We start from the raw sequence: 25184 nt of genomic DNA, 5'->3' as shown, positions 1-25184 counted from the left end.
AGCAAATTTTCGTGTTAACCATTCAAGTTTGCGTTATATTTGTAAGATTACATTACTTAATGCTTTCCCGTTCACTGTCGATATTGGATATGCAAATGGCCCGACTATACAGCCACTTTAAACTTCAAGTTATTTACGTATTCAATCTAGTGATCGCGTGTTAATATTAAATTTCTAAATCGCGTATTCCCGATAACACGTACATCGCGGATAGAAACATGATTCTGTCGGGTAAAATTTGCGAATATGGTTATTAATAGATAACGAACGTATTCAGGCAAATAAAAATCTAATTTTAACCTTTCATTCTGTACTTTCGATTCGATTCACTAACGGTATCGATAGATTTTCTAAATCAATCACACTACCTGTTAATTGATTAAACGATTTTTATTGATTTTCATTTTGAAACAAAATAGCTTCTGTTATATTTTTTAAAAAATTTCCAACAACATTTTCTAAAGTCTTGGAAGGAGCCATTTTTTCTGTTTAGTAAAACATTTAATCTTTCCTCTTTGCGATCGTTAAGGGAACAATAATCGTTCACGTAATTGGACATGTTGCATCGATGCGCATTTACATGCAAAGCTGAGAAGGGCAGGCAAGTGGCGACGTGGAAACCGTCTCGGATAGATATGAAAATACCAGGGAAATACCAAGGAAGTACACTCTGTGCTGAGGTCATACCAGCCTGCTAAATCGTCTGGTATTTCTGCACGTTGCTAGGCCGTGTATCCATGACCTCGACATATAGACAACAACGAACATTTTGGTTTCTATCTCGTTGTTTTGTGAATCCACGCGAAAGCGTATTTTATGTACTTTTGCTACAACGTATCGTCGGTTTACTGAAAAAGTAGTACATTCAAAAGATTGTTCATTTCGAGATATCTGCAGGAATTACTGAAAGAGTGTACCAAATGCAGAGTTTTGTAATTCGAGCTTGCATTATGTCATTTTGCCTCTTTTTTAACATCCTGGTCTTTCAAATTATAAACGAACTTCTATTTTATAAATACATATAAAAATGTCTTTTGTATCTTTGATATTTCTTCAGAAAATCAGTGTGATAGTTACACTGATTTACCCTGAGATCTCCAGGGTGGTTTCACCCCTTAATTAATCGTTTTTGTATCAACGATCCTCTTAAATCCATTACTTTACGAGGATATTTCTTTCAATTCTTCAAGACATACATAATGTTTGCATCAAATCCAGACACCATCTTACACGTAATTATGTAAGATGAATAAGGATGGTGGGAAGTTATCAGATTTATGGTTCTTCTGGTGAAATTTTAATGGATTCTGTGAGTCTTACGGTATTATAAACGCATGGCTGTTCATTGGAACTATGGTAGGAAAGTTTTCTAAAAATATTTTAAACCAGAAAATATGAGAAATTTGTTATCCGCTTAAATCATAGCCTTTTGGTTGAAGAGATAATATTGGAATTAAATTTCATGAACATGTTCAGATTTGTATCCTTTATCCTTTCTATGGTGTTTAATTTATTATAGATTTTTAGCTACAAAATAGCATTTGAATGATAACTTTTCATGAATTTGTTTTAATTCTTACCTACACCAGAAAGGAAATTCTAAATGCCATTAAAATCCTAATAGTAATACGAGACAGCAAATTGAAACATTGGATTAAGATACTAATCCTTGCTAATCCATATTATCCTGTAAAGTACCACGCATAGCTATTTCTACTGTGGCAATCATAGTGTGAAAGTACATTTTATTACAATGTAATAAACCTTCAATTTGGAAAATTAAGAATGAAATTGACCAAGGAATTTGGAATGTTGAAAAAAAAAAACAGTCAAGAAAATCTTCAAAGCTACCAATCTCTCCAGTTCATTATAATAAGAAACAGTTAAAACATTTTTTTATTTGATTAAAAAGTAATAAAAGGTCTTCTAAATTTTAGCACATCAAAATTTTAATAATCAAGGGTTTCTTAATTGATTTTTATTCGAATTAAACAAATCTATAAGTAGATTGTTGAGATCCTAAAACAATAGTAACCACTGTGTTACAAATATTTGCAAAATACAATTCAGACGGAGTTTGATTGTTTGTTTACAAAGCCGGACTGGTACCGGAAATATATCTTATTGTTAATTTCTGGGAAGTGTCCGAGCAAGATTACACGAGATAGGGAAATTCGAAGCGGAAACAGCGGATGGATGCAAACAAATTGAAAATGCAAACACTGGTTTTCTATGATGCAAGGCAACTGGTTATTATGATTCATGAAGCGTCTGCTGTCAACAGCGTAGCGCAACGGATTTAATTTCCGTTTTAACGTGAAGAATTCTGACAGCAGGAATTAAAAGAGCAGAGGCAATTCGTTGAACGAGGATCTACATTTTTCAGAAAAGTATTCTGACCAAGCATTATCATTTTATTTACTCTGCTCGATGTTTCTCCAACGACAGCGGAAAAATTCAATCAGTTTAAAGTGAAAGGATTCTTTTACTGAAACTGTATTTTTCTGTTTAAGCGAACTGAGTGTCAGAATATTAACATCTTTAGCGAACAATGAAAGTGTAAGAATGAAACTTGTTGCATATTTGCTAATGAAGTTGAGCCATTGTTTGCTGTAACGAAGAATCAGTCATTTTATATTGAGAATATTATTGAAACTTTTATATGGACATTTTTGTTGAATTTTAAGCTTCAATTTTATGTAACGCAAGTGTCAATTTGGGATACTTTTATGCCATGAAATTATGCTAGACTATTCATCAACAACCCATTCTCTTGAATTGCATTGCTTTGATGTTCACCGTTAATTAATAACCGGCCATTTTGTATTGAGAACATTAACGAGGGGTGCATGTATGTCATTATTTTCATTGAACTGTATCAATCAAATTGATATACCATAAGTGTTGTTCCATCAAACTTTTATGTCATGAAATCATGTTAGAACTTTTATGTTTCAATCAGCGAATTAGAAAATGACAAAATTAATATTCTTTTCTAATACATTTTTCAAATAATTCACCTCGCTTTTCCTAAAACAGAGACGGCATAATTTCATATTAATTCGAAGGAATGTAATTTTAAAATATTGTTGCTCTCGCAAGCATCATTGAACTATTCCTCTGGCGGCAGCTGCGTTTAATTGCCTGCAACGAAATGCGAACTTTTAATTGTGCCGTACCCCCCTGCTTTCGTTGCACTTTTATGGTAATATGCGGCAGGTGATTAAAAGCATTCCCTTATCAACCGGCTAGCGTTAAAGTAAACGCATGTTGATTACAATGAAGCTCGTTATTCGACACATAATTTCTGTTAAGGCATTATTTGGGTTTAGCTCGCGTATAATTGTGACACCTACGACTGCAATTACAAGTGAGAAGGTAACAAACATAATTTCTGGTAGTTAAAAAAAAATTGTTCATGAAATATATCAATAATTTTCTTACATTAGTAATTAAAAAGCAATCATTGTTATAAAATTTCAACCAATAATTATTGATAATTCAATGAGGAAATATTGAGAATTGTCAATTAGTAAAAATTTCAATTAAAATGCGAATATTTAGAAAATTGTTTTATGTTTCACAAAAGTTAAAGAATCAGTGATCCTTTGACTTTGAAACAAATTTAACGATAACTTGGCGAGAATGATAAAGTTTTCACTTTGTTATCTACAGTTCCGCGAATAACTATTAAATTGTCTCGAAGATTGAAATTTTCGTCCCGCTACAGTCGAGACGAGTAAATCGATACAAAATTGTTGAAAATCGGGTCATGGGTGAAACTATATCGTAACGGCACTGTGCTCTGCATGCATGCATCTATTATTTGTGGGTTACAAATGTCCTGATTGGAAACGATGGAAATGAAAATGATTTTTACGCTGATTAAAATCCGTCCTATAATTTCGCTCATAGTTAATTACACCGAATTGCATTTTTTTGTTTATAAATTGATTTATAAAAATGTTTATCAGAGGTACTCAATTTCAATTGAACAAAGCTTTAAAATTCTCATGCAACGAATTTACTTGATTTTTATGGCGATAAGTGGAAATCCGATTAAAAAAAAAAAAATAATAAATTGGGTACACATGTTTTGGGCAATTATACCGGTGCTACACTGGAAAGCTCGTGTACATCTCGAAATCATGATTGCATTATCTACATAACTCTCATGAATGCAGCCATCAGAGTACAAGCACCGAGGATGTCAGTTCACAATGCAATCGAGTTGAATGCGATTCAGATCTGGCCGAATACTACGCATACATGACAGATAAAGAATTACGGGGATTCCGTAAACTTTGCCAAATTTTATTGCTCTTAATTAGTGGAAGATTGGGAAGCCTTTGATGGATTGACTCTCGTACTGCTGGAAAGTCAAAGAGCTTTAGATGAATGAACCTTTATAATGATAATGAATCAAAGAACCATATTTAGTCGAATTAACTTTGAATTGATTAAAAAAAGCCAAAGAATTTTAAGCGAATTTTAGATCAATCAGTGGGCTTTGGATAAGTTATAGTAATTGCTTAATTAAATTAGATTTGCTGTATAACGTTGAAGATGTTAATTAAATTTGAAGGTTCTTCGGTCCATAAATAAATAAGTAAATTGAAAGAAGCTAAAGTAAGACAGCTTACTAATTCTAAGTCTGGAAAACAGCGAGGAAGTCACGTTCGTATCATAAACCTCGTCTATGTTGCAAACTTCACCATGCAGAGGTTTTGCATAATTTACGTATGATACATTTTTCTCAGACAAGTCATTAGGTGTATTGAAATCAAAAGATCTCTCACTTCTACTATAATAAATTTCACATATTTTGGAAAAAAGGATTTTTCACTGTACTTGTAATTAGCATGTTCTTTCCAAGTTTAAAAGTTCAAAAAGATCTTCACTTCTGGCACTTACGTCGTTTATCATTTCAACTCTTCATTTCTTTATCAAACGAAGAAAAAAACAGTTGCTTGAAAATTGCCTTTTTCCTGGCTTGGTTTTGCTGTATCATCGTTCGTCGTTTCATTTCAGCATCGCGCATAAAACAAGGACTTACCATCCTCGATTATCGCCCTCCTGTCGTAAGGTGGCTTCTGTTTTGCAAGCATTACCCCGAATCCGATGAGAAAAGTGAACTACAGCTTGAAAGCTTCGTTTCAGGATGTTGTTTCTGTGAACAGAAATTGTGCTTAAAATTAGATTTTTGGGTAAACATCAATTTCCTCAATTTATAATATTCCAATTTTCTCAATTTTAATTGCCAAATTTCTTAATTTGCCAAATTTTTAATTTCCCAATTTTCTAATTTTTCAACTTCTTTTTTTCATTTCCTGATTTCCTACATTTTTGACTCGAATAATTTTGTATCTCATAGCTTAGAACAGGATGGTAGTCTAAATATTAGGTAGCGACATATGAATCAGTCGATTTATCAGCTATAGAGCTTTCTCCATTACTTCAGAGACACCGTATGTATAATGAACTTGTCATTTCGTGACACAATCGCTGTCACTTCCAGAATCCACGCTCCGCTTAGCCATGAAATTATCTGTACTTTCGCCAGGTTTGAACAGATTTACCTTTTTTAGCAAAATTGAAACGTGAATGATAAAATGCATCCCAGGTAAAGTCGGATAAGGGTGAAAGAAAGAAAAAATATTATTCTACAATGGAAGCGCTTACATTCATACGTTATTGTTGAGAGTAATGAAAGCATTGCTATTGTTTTGTTCCACTTTTAATTTATTTATTATTTTGTAGCTCTGCCATTTTCCATTGCGTTTACGAGTAACACGAACAAATAGGTACATTTGATAGCTTGTTACCATTGGAAAAGAAATGTCAACTGTTTATTTATGCAATTTCATTTCAGAAATTATCCAGGTTATTATTGCTCCCCTTTTGTTTCTAATTTATTTGTATCAACTATTTAGCAGAAGGGTTTAGAACCTTAAATGCAAATGGTCCTTGCGAAACCTAATAAACATGAGTCAAGCTATTAATATTGTCAGAGTTATGGTTAATTGGTTCTCTGTTTTGCTTAAATTAAATGGCTTCCTCGCTTCTGCTGTTAATGGCTTTAATTTTGATCGCGTTCTCCTATTTCACATAAGCATATGTTCTCTTTGAAATATACACTATTCTGTAGTAGCAACAATTATGTATAACAGTAATTACTATAAATTTCTATCAAATTAATCAGGTTCTAATTGTTTTTCATTGATACCTAAATACTATAAATAAATGTTCTATGTTTTAATAAAACAGAATCGCAATTCATCTGACTTATATAAAACATTCACTCCTTTTTTATTGTTAACTTCAATATGAAGTAAGTTCAGAAGGCAGATTCTATTTACATTTTCAAAGGCACATATGAAATCAATTCTGACGTCTTTACTCGATTAAGTATTCACGCGTTATCGAACTGAAACGGTAGAACTATAATTGGTATAACCTTTAAGATCGATGTATGAACGCGGTACGATAACTGATGTATTGTCTTCTGTTAAACGGAGTACGAAACTACCAATTGTGATAATCGGTTTGTCGTAAATGTCACGTATCTGTTCGCGCATAAATTGCGCCACTAATGACGAACTCACGTATCGCTGATGCTATTTTACGCGTGTGTATCATCGTTTTAAAGCTTCCCTATGGATCTACCAACAGCTGCGATTTATTATCATCGTCGTCATCTTTACGGTTTAAGGCCGCGGTTTCGCGTGAGAGGGTAATTTCCTATTGTACTGAATACTTCCTCCACTTATCCTTCGCAATATGTGTTGCCAGAGATAACGTGTCAATGGTTTCTATATGACATGCCTGTTATTTAACATCCATGCTATTTTCAAATATAAATTATAAATTATAAATTATAAAATGGAAAGATTGATTAAAACTGATTGGTATATGTCGTTGTTGACATGATAAATTTAACTAAAGCAATATAGAAACTTGCAAAATGGATCTCGAATAGAGACCGATAAATCATTTCTGGTTAGGCAAGTTACTAATCAACGAGTGGAGTAATTAATTACGAAGTGATATCATTTCTCCGACTTCGACGAAACTTGCACGGACAATTTCGATCCCTCGTTAATTACAAAAGATTAACGGAGTAATTCGGTTGTCATTTATTTACTTACGATTAGACACAGGTGGATGAGTACAAAAAATCGGTCGGTAGATCGTCGTTCAAGCGATGAAAATGGAGGACGAATGCGAGGAAAATGAATAAACGGTGGTGTCTCGTTGAAAGATATTAACGAGCCGGTTACTACGAGATATTAGTTGGCTTGTGCCAGCTTGACCCCTTGTGAAAACGGATATAATGGTAAGTGCATATAGGTTACGAACGCGTTGCACGAGCTTATTCTACGTTAGGAGCGATAGTTAACAAATTCTTCATTAAAGGGTGGTTGCCGGCTACTAACATGATTTTATGACAGAAAAGTGTCGGGAAATAACGCTTGTACTTTAGAAGCTTAAAATTCAAGGAAAATTATTATATATGCGCACCCTTTACTAATGTTCATAATACAAAATGACTGCTTTTGAAGTGGAAGGAACAGAAACCTTACTACAGGCTGCAATTGATTTGTAGCCATTTTGTCTTGAGACCATTAATAAAAGGTGCATATATACAGCTATTTTCCTTAAACTTTAAGCTTGAAATTTATGTGGCGCAAGTATAATTTTTTGGTACTTTTAAGTCATGAAATTGTACTGGATGGTAATGCTCCTCCTGAAATTCATTCTTACACTGCCTTCTAATATTCAAATTATATCTCATTAGACGTTGGTAATGCGCGTTGATAAATGATAATTAAAGAAGATTAGATAACACTAAAAGTGAATTTATTATTCTGTCCCAGTGCTTACGTAAAGCCATTTTTATGATGCTATTTGATATCAAAGTTGCTGCTCCTAGGTAAATGTTAAAGCAGCCTGGGTGATAAGTGATAATTACAAGTCTTTAGGTTGGTTCTCGTCCATTCTAATTTGCGACATACCTTCCTTGAAACTTTCCATTTATTACACGGGACGTGAACGTAATAGGGTCTTCTCGTTGCGTAAAATTAGTGAATTGCACCGGGTGTAACTAGACGAATTGCTCTATTCTTTTACCTCGCTTCCCTTTGATTATACTGCATCTAGATTAGTTTAACATAATCCGGGCTTGCATAAAATTACACGCACCTGACGCTTTTACTTTTCCCTTTTTTTATATTATTTCTAGTGCAAACCCGACCCTTGATTTCAACCCTCTATATGTAAATTTTATTCTCTTCAAAGGAAAATTATTTTTAAAATATCTCTTCAAATTTTTCGTTTTTAATGACCCGAAATATTCATAACCTTTTCCAGACCAAATTATTTTTAATTGTAAAATAAAAAAAAATTGTCTTCTCTCAACTTTTGTGAACTGCTACTTTTCTGTAGCATTTAAAAAAAGAATGCTGCCATATAGACACACTGATCGTGAGCTCGAAATTGCAACATTGTTTTTCACCTAATCCTCAATTTCTATTACCCGAAAGGACGTTTCAATTAAATGATCGTATAGAAAACAGTGTTCCATTTGTGCCAATGAAATATCGGGTAACCAGTTTCTGACAAACGCGGCAAATAAAAGAAGAAATCGCGGCGCACCGGATGGCCAGCTGCCGATACAATCTTCTGCTCGTCGAATATCGAAAACATTAGACGTTTGAAAGGGTGAAACGAGTACGGATTTCAAAGGAGCAACCCTGGCTAAAACCCAAAGCTATTTCCCTTTCTTTCTTCGATCTGGTAATCGGTAGAAATCGTACCGGAACCGGCCGATGCTGTATTGAATTTGTTCCGAAAAGCTGGCTACTATTTTCGTCAGACTATTTTCGCTCGAGGCTTTTGTAGAGGAGATAACGTGGTTAAAGGACCCGTGTCGTTATCAAAGTACAATAAACACCGGCGGTAATATATTCCCGATTGTGATAAAGGGAATTCGCTTAAAGCTGTCCTGAATTGTTCAAGTCAAAGAGGATCCACTTAAAGCACGCTTTGTACCTATCGAATAGCAATTACTTCTATGTAGTCAAATAGAATCTAGTAGACAATGTTGTTAATGACTAAGCAAGAGTAATTGTCGTGTAACGACGATAATTATTTAATTAGAAGTTAAGAAGCTGATTGGAAGAATTGGTAGATTTCTTTTATTCGGTATACAGAGTCTTTTTAATCCTTTCAGAAGTGTTTATTTTACGGGTTAGATGTTTCTTTTCAATTTGGGGAAATCGAAAAGAAACTGGTGAAGATCGTTGATATTGATATCTTTCTTCGATAGATCATCTGTTTGCAGAACGTAATACATTGCAAATATTAACTCTTGGGTTGTTATGATGGTTTTCGGTGAATTCTATTTTTCATTCGATACTGTGGAATGATTTAAAATAGAAGAGCAAGTAGAAAATGTTAAATAGGGCAAATTTTTTATTTCTAGCATTTAGAAGTAAATTTATATTTTGCTCTTCCAATAAAATTATACTGTATCTAATGGTTGGATTATATTCATTTCGCAAAGTCATTCAAAACACGTCTTATAACTCATCTAACTTGCGTACCTCGACTTATGAAATTTAATTACAGGTTGACTTAATTGGTCAGTTCAACTGGTCCCTCTTAAGATACGAAATTCTACCTTTTGCATACTCAAATTTCGAATTCATACGGTGTACGTAAACTGTGCAGAGTGTAATATGGTGTTATGCAATAGAGTATAATATACTCTAATGTGGTAATAAATATTCTAATCTCCTTCATCCTGACACTATTCTCGTCTAGAACTAACAAGAGTTACGACCCTACGGTCTACGAAGTTCTCTAGCTGCTTAGTTTAACTAACTTCGATCCTTAACTTGACTTAATTTTATGCGAGTTGTTCAATTTCGGATTAACTAAATACCTCTTTAGCTGAAGTTTGTTTAGGTTAATCTGTCAGGTTTGATTCTACAATGATTAGGTGTTAAAATGAGGTTATAGCAAGAGTTTTTGTAATTAAATTTTGGAATTTTAGAATTTTAGAATACAGGAATTTAGAATTTAGGAATTTGGGGATTTGAGAATTTGGAAATTGAGAAATTTGGGGATTTGGACGTTTGGGAATTTCTAAATTTGGAATTTTGGAATTCTAGAATTTAAAAAATGTAAAACCTTAGGACCTTAAAATTAAAACAGTGAGAGGGCTAAGCTCACCCCATCCCTTACACCTAGTTATGCCAAAATTCATGGCAGTAAACGCATTAATTACAAAAATCTTTAATAAAATATTCAATGAAATGTTCTTTACCGATATGTCACAATTTCTTTAAGCCAGTTAAAACATTGCTCCATCCCTAGTGATAGTGACGACTCGACTTCTATATGACCCGAGTGAGACATTACCGACATTGTTGTTAGGTAGAAATATATACGGTTTCTGCGGGAGCATTAGAGCTAGTAAACTACCCACAACGAGCAATAACTTTTCTCGGGTGCACGTAATGGCTATAAAAACTGGCTACGTTGCAGAACATGCGAGATTTACAAAATAATTCGTGGTGTCTTTTTAATGACGAATAGTCCTGTCGACTATTATTGAACAGTCCTCATTTTAAATAAGTACTGCGATTGTTATTGAACGCGCTTCAGTCTATAGATGTGTACCGATAATAAATATATGTATATACAGCGTACTTATAGAGCGCACCTTGGGAGACCTCATAAAGTACACGGTATCTATTTTATAAAGTGCAACACAGGAAATATTGAGCGCATAAACTTATAAAATTATCGCTTATTTTCAACTAGAAGCGCAAATACATTATAACTCGAACGTGTTATAAATTTATTTTATAATTTATTGCCTCATTATATCGTCCATAAAATAGATAATGTATTTTAAACTTCACTTGTATTAGTTCTCTTAGAAAATAGTGCACTATTTATATTTAGTACTTAGCTTATCATTTTTTGATCTATTTTCAAAGCTTAATATTTTTTAAATATTTGTTTGTATCTGATCAATAGAAATTTTTAATAATTTAAATTAAGAAAAAGATAAAATATTACGATTGCTCTTTTAGTTTGGAAAATTTTATGTTTGAATTTCCTAATGAACAAATCGTAAATTATTTTCGCTTTAGTTGTATTTGCAAAATTCGAAGGAATTAATGTTTCCTCATTAATGCTCACACACGAACCAACAAATAATTATTAACTCCACTGGTAATATGTAATGTGAATTACGAAAAGCTTCACCGCAATCGTAAATTTACACCGAGGTAATGGCAATATTTGCAATCGTATAAATCAGCATTTACCATATGTATTTACGTGTTAATACGACACATTTTTATAAAATAATATTTTGTTATCCTTATTTTGAATCATCCTATGTTCATTAATTCTTTGGTATGTTATAATTGCATGAATTTCCTCAGTTTAATGACAAGTAATTAGAAAAATTAACTAAAATTATCTTGGGTTTTCTACATTACTATTTCTTATTTTTGCTGGAGATAGCACACTAATCATTCTTCGTTTAAACGTCGCACACTGCAGAACAGTCTCATTCTCTTCTCTTTTTCTTTATCGTTCCTCACTTCCTGTGGCACGGCAGTCACCCTGCTTCTTTTTTCTCATTTTTATTGCTAATTACGAACGAGCTGTTTCAGGATTTGGGTCATCCACTCAGCTTCTGCTTGTTAGGACAGAGACGAAGATGCACCATCAGGTTCTAGCAATCTCCTTTCCCTTGCTTTCGTTCTTTTGCATTTGCATATTGTATACTATAATAAATTACGCTATTTGTACTCACAGTTATATACACTGTAAATGATTACGATTTCAGAAAATTGTTTCTACAAATTCTGAATGTTCTCCATTTTTGAATTTTATTTCTGTAATTTTCTGATTTTTATACAACTAACTTTTATTTGTTATTTCACTATTTTCATTATTCACCATTCACTAATAACTTATTTTCATTTACTACTATTAGCTCATTAACAAATAATTTATCACTATTACTATTATTAATTGTTACAAATAGTTAATGTGCTAATATTAAGGGGGGAGATTGAAATAAATAATTTCTCGAAAGTACTAATTGACAAATAATTAGAAAATTATTAAAAATGTTAATTATATTCAATTTGTGTTCACATGGTATGGCAATGTGAATAAGTTTGTCCTGTTCTGAACGGAAAATAGGAGACAGGGTGACACAGGTGTCTATTGAAGTGTTGCAAACGCACCTTTCGGTTCTATCACGATTCCGTTGATGTGCCATTCAACTTTACGACCACCTCGTGCGAATTTCCTGGATAGAACTGTATCGTCTACCTTTCGATTAAGCGTTTGAAAATCAAACGACTCTGCACGCAGTAACGATTCAAAGAAGATGGAAAAAAAATGATTATTTTAATGCAAACGAAACCAGTCCGACTCTGACTGCGGTTTGATCTTATACTTAAATTATTCCGAATGGTTATAGTTTGGGTCTTGGAAAATACTTTCCATTCCATTTTGCTTTATAAAGATTACTTCTCGCTGGTTCGCGTATAGGGCACCAAGTTGTGGATTGACTTTTACCAACAAAGTTGATGCTTTCTGCTGCCTCGAGATTGACAAACTTTAAGTAGGTACCTTATTTTGGTAACCTTTTAATATATTCTTTGAAAGAAGAAATTTTAAACTTCCTGTGTATGATTTGGTTTTCTTCAGTATAGCTGTTAGAAGAATTTTCATTATTTTCTTAAAGAATTAAATTCATCGACTTTGTTTTTATATTAAGAAATTTTGATGATGTTTATTTTGACCACCAAGAACATTTTTTTTCTGGATAAATGTGTTTTTGTGTACTGATTCTTTGCCCTTTAAATCTTTTTTAAAACATTTTTATTTAGTTCAGTTTGAGATTGAGAAACTTCGATGAACTTTATTTTGGTCACCAGGGAGATCTTTCTGATGGATAAACATGCTTTTGAAAGAAGAAATGTTTAAAGCTTTTATGAATGATTCGTTTTTCTTCGATAAATAGAACCTTTGTGTTTTATTTTAGAGCTTCTTTGTGATTTGTTTTAGAAAAATTAGATCTGAAATTCATTAGAAAGAATTTAGAGCTTTCCAACTAATTTTAATACCAAATTATAATATCTATGCACATTCTACGACTTATTATCGTAATTTGATACAGTTGTTACAGTTTCAGTCGCATCAGATGCTAATTACAGGTTAATGTATTACCGAACGTTTAATTATCAATCGACAATAATCAATATTCAAAAGGATTAATTAGCAAAGATTATACCGATTTGCAATGGTACAAAGGGCAAGATTGTTTAATTAATGATTAGATGCAAATAATCGTTCAAAATACACTTGTTATCTGAAGAACTCTTATTCAGATGTTTTTAGAATAACAGCGAATGTTTAATTACAATTCCAAGAGAAAAGTACTTACTTAGGTATTCGTTACACTTTAGAATATAAGAATAAAAAGGAAACGAATAAATCTTTTGAATGTAAATTCTTTGCTACTCCGAAATATACAAATGATATACAATATTCATGAGAATCTCTAACGAGGAATTTTAAAACACAGAAATTAAAAAATAATTAAAAGAAATCTTGTGCACTCTTCTACTTAAATGTTTTTCTTTTACCGAATTAAGTAAATCATTTTTAATTCCTTTCTTCCATAACAATGATTAATGTTTCTTTTCTCATTTTTTCATTTAATTAATTCATACTGTATATTTGCATTTTTATTTTATTTAGTCTTCCTAATCTAACGATAAGATCAACGTCACAAATGATCTGTTAGATTATTTATGATTTATTACATATTTATTCCTGTATTTTAAACAAAATTGAGATGTTTATTTTTCCAATCATAATTACATATCTATCGTTCCATTTCAATCTGCGTAACTCTCGATTAAACAGATAAATACAAAAGGCACTCTATTGTGGAAAATAATATTCGTGAACAACGTTACCATTCATCGCGAAGTGTCAGGTTTGTTTAACTTCTCTAAAACGTCCACAGAAGTCAGACAAAATGAATTTTCAAGATAGCATATGGAGTTCCCGTGTCCCTCGAGTGTCTCTAGGTGCATTGTTCAGGATCATCAATCCTGTATGCCCCACGATGCAAAATGGGAATAAGAGTGAATTCAATTACGATGTTACACATATTTCTTTAATTTTTCTTTTTTTCTTCCTTACGGTCCGAGCACAGTCTCGCGTATCCGCGGTCTACTAAATATGTATCCTGAGCATAGTTTCTGAAGCAACTAGCTCTGCAAGGTCTGCAACACGAAGGAAACACGTAACGGACATTATCGTCAGCCAAATCCTCACAAGTCACGTATTCTCAACGAATGGCAGATAATGCAGCTGATAGAATTCCGACGGGAATTCGATTTAAATAACACTGCCTTTCGCAATCGGGATCCGTCAAGCTCTGATATTAAGGACTTTATTGCGTTTATGTGATTATCAAATTTTGCTTCGAATAGAAATACGGAATCAGGGTATTTTAATTTATTATTGATATTAATGCTTTGGCTGCCTGATCGAGGTTCTATAAAATATTCTTCCGATTAAGAATTGTACATTTTGTGAATATGCTTGCATATATTCGATCTTCCCTAAAAGCTCCTTTTAATATGCTAGGATAGCTTTTCTACATACCAGATCTGGACTTAAATCAGCATTTTTCTTTGTTACGAGATACAGCGGGATCGAAGCATTCTTACGAGTCTATATAATCCTTGGCATTTCATGAAACAAAGGAAAATGCTAAGTTAAGGAATTACTTAATTGCACTCTTTATACTTGCTCTGGTATGAAACGAAATTTAATAGTAGAAGTTATTTTTAATAACAATCTTTTGAGAATTTTATATCAGAAATATGTTTAACAAAATTTCTATTATGTTTCAGAAAATAAATAATATTTTTCTTGGGATTTACAAATAAATAAAAATTATGTAGTGAATTGTTTAAGGTGTAATACGTCCTCATAATTTATTTAAAATTTGTATTGAAATGATTTCAAATAATAGCTCGCTTCGAATTGCTTGAGACGTTTTGTGTATGCGCGCATACCAATTAAATTCTAGGTCAAGAGGTTAATTATTATGACTTTTTGAATTTCCATCGCGTTTGATGCCTTTGTTCTTTTACCGAAGTTTTTATTAATGGTGAAGTTCCTTAATAGTTTTATAGAAATCTTAATTAACGTTGTAAGTAGTATAGGTCGATGATTACTGAAATATGAACGCCTGCTGTATTTATGCGAAGCTGTGGATATAAATATTCATAAATTTAGCACTGCTGGTGTGAATAATTGCTTTAAAATGTTAGCGATATCAAAGTAAAATTTGCACATTAAAAATGTGAAAAGATCCCTGTGAATGCGAAATCTGGTTGTGTATGCAGTCTGCTGTACTGTGGAGAACCGTGATGGGCTTACGGAAACAGTAATATTTATATATACACAAACGACTGGTCTCTGTGGCCAATAAAAATATGTATGCACAGATATTGAACGATTTTCGTGTCAATATTCAACCAGGTTATCTAAATACGTTGATGGAAGATTTGAATCGTTCACCGCTATTCCAAACCTAATATTTCCTTTTATTTTGAAATATGTACTCCATCTCTACTGTGTTATGCATTCAGTACAGTGTATTTTGAAAATTCATGAATATTTATATTTTTAAAACGTATAATTGAATATTAAAAGAAGGCAGCAATGCGAAACAAAAGCATTAGACAATCAGAGCTTTAAATTATTGGAATGTTGGAGAAAAATAGAAAGTTATTGGAAATTTAGAATATGAGAGGGCTGAATACTAGAAAACTAGATCAGCAGAAAAAGGAGGAAAGATTGAAGTCTGAAACAATAGAAACAATAGAAATAATCGAGAAATCTAGTGTAGTATAAAAAAAAATAGAGCAACAGACAATTGGAGGTGTTATAAAAGTTAAACAAGAAACCTAGAAACTTAAATAACCAGAAATACTAGCAAAATTAACTTTCAAACGTTGAATGAAAGCTTAAGAAATTAATTTTTATAAATTAATTTTATTGCAATCATTTATCAGATATCCTGTGACTTTCGAGAAGCAGTATAGATTTGATAACTGACTTTTTCTTTTTGTAAAAACGTATTTTGTTAGCGTAAAACAGAACTTGCTTTGTGATAAAATATATCTGAAAGGTCGGTCGGGCCATAGTGGAAAACCGTTGTTCGTGATTCCCTTCTAAACGATAAAAAAGTAGGATGGGATTCGCGCGTCAATCAAACAGACTTGTGTCACTATCGTGCACTGAAATCGTATAGAATTGCAAACGTTTCGATCTGTTCCGGAAATTCAAAGAACGTGTTAAAATTTCCGGAATTCCTAAATCTCGTTCCGATCACTGTTTGGGTTTCTTTTTTTTCCTTGAAACGATCAAGTCGTACTCTGTGCTTGATAGAAAGAAAAATATTGACAGATTAAATTTACGTGCTGTATTCAAAAAAATAACAATTTTTCAATTCCATACCTTTATAAATAACAGAGATAATTAATATGAACAATTTAGATGATTCATATACCTATAATAGTAATTAAATTAATTAATTAATAAATTTCTCAATTCACATTTCTTTTAATATTAATTAAGAGCAATTAAATGTAGCTTTCTTTTACTTCTTCTTGAAATATCTAATTAAATTAAATTTGCAAAATTTACCTTTTCAAGCTAAGTGTTTTTATTTACTATCAAATAGGTACTTAAAAGTAACTCTCCTCAATTACTATTCTAAATGATTAATAAGTTTGAATTAATTACCTGGACTATATAAAAAAAAATTGCAAAGAAATGTCACATACAAGAAATTTTATATCTTAAGGAAATGCAGTCAATATCATCAAAAGTTGTACATTGAAAAAGTTTCCGAAAGTCTAGATCAGAATTGGAAATCGGAGCAAAATGTTAAGAAGTATACCAATAGACATATTTCCGGTTTTTCATCGTCATTGCACTATCGACCCATCGAGAGTTTTCGAATTCTCCTTGACCCGAACCGCGGGCCACCGAATATCTTCCAAAATTTTCCTACTAAAATCTATTAGTTTTTCTTGTAAACATTCTGACGTGACGTAACTTTTCAGTGACTTATAAATCTTTAACCTTCCTCCCAAAACTTTCGTACTTTTTCACAATTTCAAGGAATTTCTGTCGTCAGTGTCTTTTCTGAAATTTCAACCATAATTTTAAACCGTATTAGTATCATCATAGATTATATCTATCACCTTCTGTTTTAGACAGCTGAAATAACAATTTTAATTTAATTCTAGACTTAACTCAAACTAGTAAACGAGCTGAACTTTTTGGGGGTGCTGTTTATTACACGAACAAATGGACGTAATTTCTTCAAAGCGACGCTACTATGAATTTATTAGGGTAGGTTTTCAAAAGATAACATCATCACTTTCCCGTGAAAATTGTACTTGGCTTGTCGCCAAATTAAACTTGGCGTACCTCCACAAGCCCTCGAAATCGTAATGTTCTAACGGCACACTAAACCTAACCGCGAGAAAGAAGTACATATTAATGTTCAACCTATATCGCTAAACAGAATGTTAAGCTTGAAGAAAGAGGCGAAATTCAAATTGAGTATATCCATAAAATAATTGAATGCATTCGCTAGCGATCAATTGATAATTTCTTCATCGTATATTAATTCTTTTTTTTTTAAATAAAACAATGTGCCTTCAGGCTGTTCTTTTATATTAAGTTTTAAATTATGTATTTAAAAAATGAATGGAAATGAAAGAAGTACGATTGAAAGAGGACATCTACGTTTGGGATAATAAAAATATGCTTGATACAAATTGTCCCCTTGACAGAACAAAAGGAAATTGAAGTTATTGGGAGGGTAGTTAGAGAAGCCTCCCTAATGCTTATTGTTGGAACAATTCTCTTCGACTATTGTGCACCCTAAGTCTCTACAATATGTATTGTTCCATACTTACAATTAGATTACACGAACTCATTAAACACGTTACTGATGTTTAATTATGTACAAGATGCAACGTAGGATATTTCTTCCTGAACCTTGCACAAAATGCATTTCATTTTTTCTGTTTTGAAAATTATCCAAACGTGCGAATTCTTAGTGATCGTTGTTGTTTCAAGTTCACTCCCATATTTATTCTAAACAATGTGCATAACAGTACTACTCATTTACATATTCGAATGCATTATCAAAGTAGAAGCACTTATTCAGGTGGAAGCTAATTAAATTCTGCAAAAGAAGTTGTCGAACACAATTTAAAGTTTGAATGTAGGTAAAGAACGTTAAGGTGCAAATGCACCCTCTACTGTCTCGACTTCCCCTTGTCAAAGATTTTTGAAAAGGAGGAAAGAACAATATTGAATATCAAATACTGCATTTAATGTAGTTGACAATTTAACAATTTAATATATTAAACTTATAAATGACTTTCATTTGTTAGAAAAATATAGCAGGTACATACACGTTACCATTAAAAATGATATTCTGTGTTGTAGAAGCTTCTTATTTCAAGTTTCGAGTTCCTAGTTGCCTCGAGGCAAGCAATCAATCAAAAATGTGGACAGAACACGTAGTAAATTTGAAACTGTCCACTGTGCAGAAGCATCCAATAAACATTCTCCAACTGCCACTTCCGAGGTCTTGTCCCGGATAGTTCGGGATATTTGACATTTGCCGGGGAAATCAAAGAAGACGCCGGTGTTGTACTTTGTTAAAGAAAAGTACAATTCCAAGAAACCGTGGCGCAGAGAAATACAGAAATACACAAAAACATCTATAATTCTTGTAACTTTAACTGAGTAGTTGAAATCGTAAATAACGGATACAAATGGATAGGGGGTAGTTTTACCCTCTATTAGCATTGCAACTGGAACGTTGATAGATATCGTGTACAAAATTGGTGACATTATTTCCCAAAACCGATTAAACATACATTTCCACAAAATTTAATAAGAATCTTCAATAGCAAATCTTTCGATCCATCCTGTATTTGAAAGATTTGACAGGGAAGATCCACTAGCATCATCAGTGTGTCTTAAAGTATTACTCCTCTCCATTAATTATTTCTTATGAAACTTCTGGACCGAGACATTTCACGCTCCCTGAAATTTCCAATGATTTTCCCCAGAAACGTAGCTACAACGGAATTGAAACTGTTATTAAGACGGTTAAACGGTGACAATTGTGTTAGTTGGTTGCGCAGAAAGTACCCTATTTCATTTGATACCTCGTTAGTGGGAATTATAACTTCTCGTTTAAAGTTTCTGCTCGGTTTGAGGAGTTATTTGACGGCTCGTTTATTTTCTTTTATATCTTGGCGATCTGCAGAATTGTGCTTACCTCAAAAACAGAACCATTGAACGTTTAATGATATTTAAATGAAGTTCCTTTGTGACAAGTATGATAATTCTGTAAGGCGATTAAAAAGTTTCTGAAATGTTATTTAAGTTGTAGATAAAGAATTAAAATGGTTTAACAAATTGTTACATTTTTTTATTATTTAAATTAATTTTTCAATTTAATGGAAATGATCTATTTCTTCAATATTTTTCAAAATTTATTTAAAAATCTATAAAACCATTATATATGTGCAAATACAAATATGTATGAGATTATGACATGCTCAAATTATCAGATGTTCTGAGAACGTCGCATTGCAAGCAGCAAATATTTGAATATAATATTTCACGCCTTTCTGCTCCGTCGAATGTATTTTTCAAATTATGTTAATTTTACTTCCCGCGAACGGTGATTCGAATTTTTATGGTACTCCCGTTCAGGAAGCTGAAAGTTCGCGCGTGATCCGAATGGTCGCGGTATTGTAATCCACATGTAGTCCTGAAATTATGGTTTAAGTTAAATTATGAACATTTTTCCTGCCGACATATTTCATTTTTATTCACCTCAATTCCGAACTAATATTTTCAATTGGATAGAATAAATTAACATTTACATAAAGTTCAGACGTTTCAATTCAATATTTCACCGTCACTTTGCGTTAATTTTCTCATCGTTTCTTTTCGCCTTTCGATACAATCTTGAATAATCTAAAAGTAATATTAACGTAGAGTAGATTCTCCGTAAAGAGGTGAACAGACAAAAAGAGATAAATCGATTCGTGGTTGAATGGTAAAACCACGTTACGGGTCTCCTTTGTATTTATGCTCTTTAAAGCAACTGCTAGGTACCAACTAGTTCGAATTACTTACTTATCCTACTGAACAATACAATCCAGCGACTTGTTCGAAATATTGTACGAAATATAGTTCATGACGCCATCTTCGTCTACGATTGAATATAATTATCAAACTTCAAAACTTCCGCTATTTATACAGAACTGCGTTTCTTAATATATTGCAGACTAATTCATTCACTATTAACTTCAATATAATGTTTGAAAATTTTGAAGTTTGAATATTTCGAAATTATTCATTTAAACTTCAAAATGATGTATAAAATACAAGAGCTAATTTGCGATATTTCGTTCCTCACCAAATTGAATCATACTTTATAAACTTGAAATCATTAGGATTTGCTACAACTAGCAACCACTAATTTTGCATTCAAAAGATTAACGAAGTTAGGCCAACCCCTAATTCGTTTTGATACAGAACATCAAATCACAATACCAGTAAAACACCGGTACGAGAAAACAACTAAACTCGAATAATTATATTGGTCGAACAGTTTTCTTCTTTCCAGGGATACAACTTCCGCATTACGTCTCTCGACGAGTTACGATTGTTCCCTAAATTTGCCAAGAAAACACAAAAACTTTCTAACACTGGCTGGTGTTTCACTTACATTACTCTAAGTGTTTTTAGTTGGAAAGTAATTATCATGTACCCCTTTTAAGTGCGTTTAATATCACTCAAGAAATTTCCAACTTAAACTTCACCAAACCTGCTACTTCATTACCGTCTATGAGATGTAAAACTTTTCTGCACTTTTATCGTGACGAACAAAGGAAAAAATTCGTGGATAACCGTTTGTGAAACAGAATACGATTTAAGAAAATTAATTTTATTTTATTAGGTATTTTGAAATGATTAAATATTAATTTTGATATCGTATATGCCAGTCATTTGAATTCAAGTACAAGGTCCCAGTATATAAAATGATACTGAATATCAAAATCTCTGATCTTGTTCTTGTACTTGTATAGTTGAACAAAATAAATATAAATTACTTCATTTTTCATCAAGTCAAGAGTATCATAGGAATTCTCATGAGTTGACGTTATTCGCGCGATGGAGAAGCGAGAAAAGAATCGTAACTCCATGATCCTTTAATGTGTGCAAATCTCTTTCGTAGTCTCTAACAATAAGTATTCATAGGAAATTTAACGAGGCAATTCAAAGCGTCGTTTGCTGGCAAAACGCCAATGGTACTCGCGGTGAAATCACGCCGATAAAAGAAATCCCGTTGTTATCAAGATGTAGTAATATCATTGAACAGGAAGCACTTTCCCGCGCTAAGTCTGGACCGGAAGGAACCCTCTGCGTCGTTATCTCGCCGCATTTCGACTTTCCAGCTGATTCTTGAGGAACAAAAATAAAGAAATTAAAAATAGGAAAGTTCAGCCAAAAATAATACAATATTTTGAATGACAAAAAATCCACGTTCCATTGTAATTTAAAATTGAAAAGTTTACACGTTTCAGAAGGAAAATAGGATCAGCTGGAAGTCATATTTAAAACATGAAAAAATTATAGTTGTGAGTATTAGGTGGGACACGTATAAAATACTGAAGAAAGAGAATTTTTTTATTGCATCGTCCTAGAAAATTCGTTTTTTCGCGTGGCAGAACATGAAAAGCTGTGAAATCCCGATTTATAACATTGCAACGCAGCACACGTCCCAGAAAAATATGACAAAGTAAAGATTTATTTTCAAACGCACTCTTAAAATCCTTAGTTCGCAAGACTTTTAAACGATACACTATTCGTGGAAAATTTATAACACCTTGCATTATGAATATGAAACAATAACTCATCTGCTTCTATTTTTATTTTAATGTTTTCACTTCTGAATTTTCTTCTGAATTTTCTTCTCAATCTTTTGTTTTTAAACGTACAACTATAGTAAACTTGTTAATTTTCAATTCATTTTCAATCCTTCATTTCAATATCTCATCGATCAAATTCCCGGTGTATATTCCGAGCAAACATTGGTGATTTGTTGGGAACCAATGTCGAATATAAACCACATGCGAGATATTAATACTAATTACTTGTCGATCGATTTGAAGCATAAATCTAATTACTGCAACGAATATCTGATGTCACAGTAACGATAAAGAAATATTTTGACCAGCTGAGTTACGAGCATCGAATTTAGATGAAATATGTACCTCGGGTAAATTAGTAAAAAAATGTAAACAATGGAGCTGCATCCTGTTTACTGTAAGTTTCTCCAATAGCGCAACTGGGGGCAGGGAGTTTAAAATGTTCCGTCCCCCTCTCCTCCCTTTAAAAAAATTAAAAATCTTCCTTTTTGATATCTTTGAAAATTTTACCTAAGGCTTCAATTGTAATTAACGCATACCTCGTTATTCGTTTAAGAAAGAAAAGAAACAATCGCAGACGTTCGCATTGCATCTAGGAAAGAATGAAACGAAATTCCTGTGAAAAATCTGAGCCAAAGGAATGCTCAGAACGTATCACCTTCAAGTACAAAAATTAAAACGTATCGATCGCAGATTCACGAGTGAACTCGGTTGTTTGTCGTCGAGCTTTACCGTAGACTTCTGAGGGCAAACTGTACCAGCATAATGGTCCATTACACAGGGACTTTCTTCAGCCCACAAAAGAAATCAGCAACCTATTTCGTGAATAAAATAATGTTCTTAACACGTTGAATGCCGTGGGGGTCAAAAAGAAAAAGAAAGAAAAATATTATTTTTCAAATTGCTTAAAATGTTACGTTATTTTGATAAAAATGAATTCAAAAAGTGTTTTATTGTTCACTCATTAATGGAACTTTCTCTGAATATTGTATTATCAGTAGCTTCCCCTACGCATCAGTACATTAATTTCATTGGTGCAACTATGTAGTAATGAAAGGTGCATGTATGTAGTAATTTACATAGGTGGCATATGTCATGAAATTGAGTCAGAATTTCACGAAACAAACTGTGACATCAAAAACAACTGCTTCGGTGTCCATTACTTTCTAAAATTGGCAGCCATCCATTTTGTATTGAAAACATTGACACATGTGTGTAGTAATTTTTAGCAAACTTCAGGCTTCAAATTGATGTACCATAAGTGTTCTTTCACGATACTTTTATGTCATCAAATCATCATTTAATACTTCTAATAAAAAGAGCCTATATATACTTTTATTACCACAAAGCTTGACCTTTTCCTGAAGTCGTGCCTTACTACAGACTTCCGGCAATAAAATGGTACCGGTATAATGGTCCATCAAGAATAGTTCTTTTCGCCAACCTCTTCGAAAAAAAAGATGCCAACAATGGTGAAACAAAAAAGTGGGTTCCGTGGCCGGAATCTGCTCCCTGTACGATTGCAACGTTCTTGAAAATTCATTTCCCTTGAAGTAGAACACGTCTATATCCGTAGCGTGCAGAAAAAGAAAAGAGCTCTACTCTCTTTGATCTTATTCACGAATTTCTTCGTTCATCCCCCGCACACGTACATACATACCTAATTTACGTTCCTCCGTTTCAACGCGTTTGCAGCTTTTCTCGTTGACTTCGTGATCCTTTATTTCTACGCTGAAACATCTCTTGTATGTTGTTTACCAAAACAGCCGACAAATTTCTTCAAATTTTCTTCTGACGAGAAAAGTCATTAATTAAGAAACTGTTAAACGTTGCTCACTATTCATGATGAATTGATTTTTCAATTATAATCAAAACCATAATTAATCTTAATTTATTCACTTACAAATATCGAGTTTTAATTGTATATTTTTATATTTAATATTTAAATTTCATATTCACGAACCACCTAATTTTTCACGTAATAAAAATTATTTGATGTAATAACAGTGTTGTTCTTCAACACGGTACACGATATTTATATCCTTTTTAATTGTTACTTTTTTAAGAGTGAAACACGAGCGGACACGCTGCAACCGTGTTTTCGGCACGGCGATCGCGCGCATACTGAAAATCCCAGTAACCACCCCCATTGACGGTCTCTCCCTTAACCGCCCCCGGATTCTAATACAGACACCACCGTGGGTGAGTGTGTTCAGTTGTGCATATATGTGACGGTTACGTGTGTAGGGTGCACATTCACACCTGGCTGATTCGTGACATACACGAAATTGTCGTCTTATCGGGCGCAATACAACCCTCCGTTTCACGGTGATAGCGACCGAACGTATGATTCTAATGTTACCTCTCAAAGTATCAGGAATCGTGATCCGTATCTTGCTAATTAGATCAGAAAGCTATCCTTTTGAAATCCAAAAAGATTGTTATTGCTTTCTCCGGATAATTTTGACTATGTCAACCCTAAATTATTATTCCATGGAAGTGATGCTTTTTCGAATTTTATATTTCACTTTATACAAATTTGGATATTAGGAAATGATACCAAATAGTATATAACGATAATTGTCCGATAGGGGGGGATGAAAAAGAATTTTTTTCATACGATACTTTATTAGTATCATGATAATATTAACAATAAGTCTAATTTTCTTCATTTTTATTTATTCTCATACGGAGAGAGGGTATTATCATTTTTCCTAGAGAAGCCTACTGTGTTCAGTATTGTGCAATAATGTGAAATCAATTTTTTATTTTAATTTTTATAATCAATGCCAACTTCGTGGAAACAAGTCTACCGTTTGATAACGCATATCGTGTAACAACATTTCGAGTTTTCAGGAAAGGAAATTACATCAACGATAACGATAACTTTTAATTCTATATGAACTTTATAAAAATGCTTATCGGAACGTTTCAAGAAATAGCTCGAAAAACAATTGTTTCCGTATTGTTTCATTCAATTCAATAAAACTTGCAAGAATAGGAAATTTTGCTACATATGTAATATGTATACCAAATGTTCACTGTTAATCAATGGTTTTACAATATTTTACA

General features: G+C 32.7%; 1 protein-coding gene across 3 annotated transcripts in view; it reads right to left on the bottom strand.

The window, feature by feature from the left end:
- Positions 1-24212, bottom strand: part of LOC114879889 (octopamine receptor 1-like) — a 39712-nt gene extending 15500 nt beyond the window's left edge. The window contains exons 1-3 of one of the 3 annotated variants that reach the window (XM_029195271.2): positions 14254-14272; positions 14025-14162; positions 5057-5170 (exon numbers count right to left, since the gene is read on the bottom strand). The gene's annotated coding sequence lies outside the window, so the exon portion shown is untranslated. Of the gene's footprint in view, positions 1-5056; positions 5171-14024; positions 14300-23772 lie in introns of those variants that run through there. The other 2 variants (XM_029195263.2, XM_046285378.1) reach the window with 2 other exon arrangements.
- Positions 24213-25184: the final 972 nt, after the last annotated feature.

Source organism: Osmia bicornis, chromosome 4 (assembly GCF_907164935.1).
Source record: "Osmia bicornis bicornis chromosome 4, iOsmBic2.1, whole genome shotgun sequence".
In the NCBI taxonomy this organism is placed as follows: domain Eukaryota; kingdom Metazoa; phylum Arthropoda; class Insecta; order Hymenoptera; family Megachilidae; genus Osmia; species Osmia bicornis.
The sequence above is the reverse complement of the archived record's forward strand: the minus strand, read 5'-3'. Positions and strand labels throughout refer to the sequence as shown.